Source organism: Vombatus ursinus, unplaced genomic scaffold, assembly GCF_900497805.2.
Source record: "Vombatus ursinus unplaced genomic scaffold, bare-nosed wombat genome assembly UNPS02000582.1, whole genome shotgun sequence".
Lineage (NCBI taxonomy): Eukaryota > Metazoa > Chordata > Mammalia > Diprotodontia > Vombatidae > Vombatus > Vombatus ursinus.
In genome coordinates, this window is record NW_020940360.1 from 16199074 (window position 1) to 16205811 (window position 6738).

The following is a 6738-nucleotide window of genomic DNA, read 5'->3' on the forward strand; positions in this document are numbered from 1 at the left end:
ACCAATTCTGATGAAAGTAAGATTCAAGAATTGCCTGCCACCCCCCCCCACACACCTCTTCCTTGTGTGTCTCTTATACGAGAAAATGTTCCCCGTTTTACCTCTCCATCCCTTTTTCTCCCAGTACATCACTCTTTGTCATCCCTTTACTTTATTTTTAGTTCATCCCAACATAATCAATTCACATCTATGTCCTTCTAACTGCCCTAATAATGGCAAAGTTCTTAGGAGTTATCTGTATCATCTTCCCATGCAGGGATATTAACAGTTCAACTTTATTGAAGTGGGTATGATTTTTTTTATATGTTCACGTTTTTTAATGTTTGTCTTGACTCTTGTGTTTGAATGTCAAATTTTCTATTCAGTTGATTGAATGATTGAAAGTCCTCTTTCATTACATGTTCATTTTCCCCCTGAAATATTTTACAGTTTTGTTGTGAAGGTTATTTTTGGTTTTTATCCTAGCACTTTTCCTTCTGGATGTTATATTCCAAACCCTCCTGTGGAAGCAGCTAAATCTTGTTTGATGTTGATTGACTCCACAATACTGGAATTGTTTTATTCTGGCTGCTTGTGATATTTGCTCCTTTACATTGGAGCTCTAGAATTTTGGTATAATATTCCTGGGAGTTTTCATTTTGGGATCTCTTTCAGGAGGTAATCAGTACATTCTTTCAAATTCTATTTTACTCTCTGGATTTAAGATATTGCAGCAGTTTTCCTTTATAATTTCTTGATGTGTGATGTCTAGGCTCTTTTATTTTTTTATTATGGCTGTCAGGTGGGCCACTAATTTTAAATTTATACCTCCTCAATCTATTTTCCAGGTCAGCTGTTTAACAAATATTTCACATTTTCTTCTATTGTTTTTCATTCTTTTGAATGATGCTGCTGATGCTGTCATAGCCACCTCCAACACCCATTGCTGGTGCTGCCACTATGTGTACTCTGTACCAGCTCCCACCTCTGTGTCATAGCCCTTTCTACCAACCTCCTAAATTGTCCTGGTCTGTTAAAATATCTTATCCTGGAAGATGGTGGAGTAAAAGCAGTGACTTGCTTGAGCCCTCCCCCAAACCCCTCCAAATACCTGTAAAAAATGGCTCTAAACAAATTCTAAGGCAGCAGAACCCACGAAAAGACAGAGTGAAACAAATTTCCAGCCCAAGACAACTTGGATGTTGATATCACGCTTAGGGGGAGAGGAGCACAGTTGGATGTGGATGCACAGGCAAAACAGGCCTCAGTGAACATGGAGCAGACCTCAGAGGACTGAATCACCTTCAGCTGTGGTGCTTTCCAGACTTCTCAACCCACAAACACCAAAGAGAAAGAAAACTTAGAAGGTCAGTAGGAAAAGTCTGTGTCTGCAGTGACAGAGAGAAGCAGAGAGAAGTGGGGAGATGGGTTCTCAGCACCAGTCCCCAAGCACAGCCGGCGGTGGCTACCTCCAGAGCTTCAGGCCCACTGACTGAGAGGGAATTGAGTGACTGATCTGAGGGGTATTACCAGGATCTTTCTGCTGGTGCAAAATTCTCTTGCTGTGCCCGTGCTTGGATCTGGGTCACAGTTCTGGGTGGCAGTGCTGGGGCAAAGAGGAACACTGGGGTGGTGGAGCTTATAGTGACTGTGGAAAGAATCCTCCTCACAGTTCTAAGACAGAGCAGACTTCTTGTGGTCACTCATAGACCAGAGCACAGGCCAGGAAAGGAGTAAACACCTCACCCTTGATCATAGCACCTTGGAAGAACTGAAAATTTACAGGTCCCTAGAAGTATCTCTGAAAACAGCTGCACAAAACTCCTGAAGCTTGGGACAGTACATTCTCAACACTGGAAGGAGACCCCTACCATAACAAAGAGTTTATAAGTCAAGTAATTGGCTGGGATCATGAGCAAGCAGTGCAAAAAAAAAATCAGACCATAAAATCTTACTTTGGTGACAAAGAAGATCAAAACATACAACCAGAAGAAGACAGAAAAGTCAAAGCTCCTACATCCAAAGCCTCGAAGAAAAATATGAATTGGTCCCAAGCCATGGAAGCTCTCCAAAAGGATTTTAAGAAGCAAATAAGAGAAGTAGAGGAAAAACTGAGAGTGATTCAAGAAAATTATGAAAAACAAGTCAACAGCTTGTTAAAGGAGACCCAAAAAAATACTAGAGAAAGTAACATTTTAAAAAATAGCCTAACCCAAATGGCAAAAGAGGTCTAAAAAGCCAATAAGAAAATGCCTTAAAAAGCAAAATTGGCGAAATGGAAAAATAAGTCCAAAAGCTTACTGAAGAAAATACTTCCTTAAAAATTAGAATGGGACAATTGGAAGCTGGTGACTTTATGAGAAATCAAGACACTGTAAACCAAATTCAAAAGAATGAAAAAGTAGAAAACAGTGTGAAATATCTCATTGGAATAACAACTGACCTGGAAAATAGATCCAGGAGAGATAATTTAAAAATCATTGGACTATCTGAAAGCCATGATCAAAAAAAGAGCCTAGACATCATGCTTCAAGAAATTATCAAGGAAAACTGCCCTGATATTTTAGAACCAGAGGGCAAAATGGAAATTAGAAGAATCTACCAACCACCTTCTGAAAGAGATCCCCAAAGGAAAACTCCTAGAAATATTGTAGCCAAATTCCAGAGTTCCCAGGTGAAGGAGAAAATATTGCAAGCAGCCAGAAAGAAAGAATTCAAGTATTGTGGAAACACAATCAGGATAACATAAGATTTAGTACCTTCTACATTAAAGGACCAGAAGGCATGGAATATAATATTCTGGAAGGTAAAAGAGATAGGATTACAACCAAGAATCACCTACCCAGCAAACCTGAGTATAATCCTTCAGGGGGAAAAATGGTCATTCAGTAAAATAAGGGACTTTCAAGCATTCTTGATGAAAAGACCAGAGCTGAATAGAAAAATTGACTTTCAAATACAAGACTCAAGTGAAACATGAAGAGGCAAACAGGAAAGATAAATTATAAGAGACTTATTAAGGTTGAATTGTTCAAATTCCTGCATGGAAAGATGATATTTGTAACTCATGAGACCTTTGTCAGATTAGAGTAGTTGGAGGGAAAAAATTATATATATATGTAAGATAGATAGATAGATAGATAGATAGATAGAAGGCACTCAGTGAGTTGAAGATGAATGGGTGATATCTGGAGAATAAAATTAAGAGGTGGGAGAGGATCATATGGAGAGAAGGAGAAAGGGAGAGGTAGAATGGTATAAATTATCTCACATAAAACAGACAAGAAAAGTGGAGGGGAAGGTGAGAGGAAATGAGTGAATTTTATTCTTATAGAATTTGGTTTAAGGAGAGAATAACATATAATTGGGAATGGAAATTGGATATGGAAATCTATCTTACCCTACATGAAAATAAGGGGGGAAAGGGAAAAGAGAGCAGGAGGATGATAGAGGGGAAGGAAGATTTGGGGAGGGAGTAATCAGAAACAAGCACTTCTAAGGAGGGACAGGGTCAAAATAGAGAATAGAATAAATAGGTGGCAGGATAGGATGAAGGGAAATATACTAAGTTTTTCACAACATGACTATGAAAGTGTTTTGCATGACTACCCATGTATAACCTGTATTGAGTTGCTTGCCTTCTCAATGAGGATGGGTGGAGAGGGTGGAAGGGAGAAAATTTGGAACCCAAAATTTTAAAAACAAAAGACAAAAAAGTTTTCACATGCAACTGGGAAATAAGATATACAGGAAATGGGGTAGAGAAATCTATCCTGCCCTACAGAAAAATTGAAGGGGAAGGGGATAAGAGAAGGTGGAGGAAAGATAGAAGTGGGGGGAGATAGAAGGGAGGGCAGATTAGGAGAAGGGTACTCAGAATGCATGCCATCTTGGGGTGGGGGGAGGGATGAGATGAAGAAAAAATTTGGAACTCAAAATTTTGTGGAAGTGAATTTTGAAAACTAAAAATAAATTAATTAATTTATAATAAAAAAAAGAAATTGAAAAAAATATCTCATTCTGACCTTTTGTTGGCTTTGCCACTTCATGGTTCAGTTTGAGGCATTATTTTAAAGTTATTTGGAGGGGAATGTCAGGAGACCTTGGCTGGGTCTATTCTGCCTCTATTCTGCCATCTTGGGTCTGCCTTAACATCTTTATTCATAATATTTTATGAAAGAAATTATTTACCAACCCAGATATGCCCATGGTAGCCATCTCCCTCTTTTCGGGAAGTAAACCAGATAGTTCCTGGCTATGGTATTTTCTACACTCTTTTTGTCTTCTGGTTGTGTCATTAAATTGATGTTGATTAAACTTATAGACAAAATTATGATAGTGTTAATATCATTACTCTTTCCTGTTTCCCAGTTTGTTTAATTCAGGGACAAGTTTTAATCGTATGCTATTATCATTTTATTAATAATATTTCCTCCTGATCTTTTCAAAATAATTCTGAACTTAAATCTGCCAAGTTCAACTAACTGTACACAGACTACTAGCTCAGAGATAATTCTCAAATCAATAACTAATTTTTTCCTGTCTCCCAAAATATAATCTCTTTTATTCTTTGTGGTGTTATTTGACATTTGCATGTAGTAGCTACCAATTATTTTCCTGAAGAAGGTATTCATGATATAAAAGCATTAAGCTTTTGTGTAATCTATGTACCTCTGAATTATCTTATTCCTTCTTCCTAAAACATGCTGTCTCATGTATTCCTTTGCATTTTTGCTTTTTTCCAACTTTACATTGAACTCATATATCAATGTGCATGGTCATTTATTTTATTGAGTTTTATGAAATTCTCTATTGAATTATTTTTATACTTCATCTTCATAACACATGTTGGTATATAATATGAATTTATATTCATTATATTACTTTTGTAAATATTGTTCATTATATCTGTAGTATGTGCTTCTTTTTTGCCTTTGGAGGTATTTATGAAACCCGCTGCACCAACTCATTTCTTTGTCTCTACAAGGATTTCCTATGAACCGTCTGTCCATTTAGCTGCAAGTTCATTGTTTCTTTTGGTTTCATCTTTTATAGTTTCCCAGGGGTACCTAAAGGTTAAGTGGCTTGCCTATTATTAAACAGCTAATTAGAGGAAGAATTAAACCCTGACTCCAAGCCTAGGTCTCTCTCTCTTCTACCCTTTTGCTGCCTCTCATCACTTGTGTGGGTATACACATTAACATGTGTGTGTGTGTGTGTGTGGTGTGTATGTAGAGAAAGAAAAATAAAAATCACTCTGAGCTATAAGAGAAACTCAGTTGCCACTTAATTCAACCCATATCTGACCCAGCTTGTCTAAATCATCATCTACACCATCGTCTTTACATCAACCGATAGATGATCCATCCATCTAAATGTACATACATACACGGAAGTAAGGTGGCATAGCATATAGAGCACTGGACTTAGAATCAGGAAGACTCATCTTCCCAAGCTCAAATTCAGTCTCAGACTCTTACTATCTGTGTGATCCTGGGTTAAGTTATTTAACCCTGTTTGCCTCAGTTCTTCATCTGTACAACAAGCTAGACAAGGAAATGGGAAAACACTTAAGTATCTTTGCCAACAAAGCCTAAAATGTGGTCATGAAGAGTCAGACAGAACTGAAACTACTGAACAGCAACATACATACATACATACATATATACATACATACATATATATATATCTTTCACTGTTTCTTAAATAACAGTAAGATGGTTTCAGTATATTGAAAGATACTGTCATAAAAGCATTCACGCGGCCCCAATTTTTTTGTAAACGCCATGTAGACAAAATTTCTTTTGCAACTTTTGAGCTAATGGCTTAGTCATAGAGGTGGGGAACCTGTGGCCTTGAGGGCATATGTGGCCCTCTAGGTCCTCAAGTTTGGCCCTTTGACTGAATCCAAACTTCACAAAACAAATCCCCTTAATAAAAGGATTTGTTCTATAAAACTTGGACTCAATCAAAAAGTCACACCCAAAGACCTAGAAGGCCACATGTGGCCTCAAGGCCACGCTTCCCAATCCTGGTTAGTATAATCTTTGAAACTAGATTAATACTGGAAAAATGAAGTAGAAAATTTAGCAATATTGACACCTCCACTTGATCATTCAGATCATGAAAATTCTGCAGAGTATGGGCCCTTGACTCTGTGAACTGTGGCCTAAAGTAATTTCTACGTGTGAGACATGAATTGGATATAACCCAGGCCACCAATTATTTTGCCTATATTATAATCAACCCAAAGAACCACATCCAAATTAACTTTTAGGAGGTTTATATTGATCATCACTAAACTCTTATGATCAGAGAGTCCCTGATATAGTCTATTCATTTCATAAACATATATGTAGATAAATCACTTAAAACTGAAAAATCACATCTGTCTGATTTACTATGATTTATCTATATGGGCTATCTGTGCAATAGAGTATAATTACTACCAAATGCCTTGTTAATAAGTCTTTTCTGCTAAAAAGTATAAAAGAGACCTAAGGATTATAATTGTAACAATGCTGGCAAGCAGAGTATATGATATATTTGCCTTTCTGCCATGGCTAAATACTTGCTGTCTTGGATGTTTTTTCTTCTAGAAGACATGCTGAAGTGAGTCAGCAAGACATGCCTCTTCAGCTTCCAGCTAATCAACGTGAAGTTTTCATTATGAAGATGGAAGGATTTCATCAAGGCTAAAACAAAGAAGAAAAAATTGATCTGAAGAAGTAGAAAAAGACCTTGGTCATGCTAACAGAT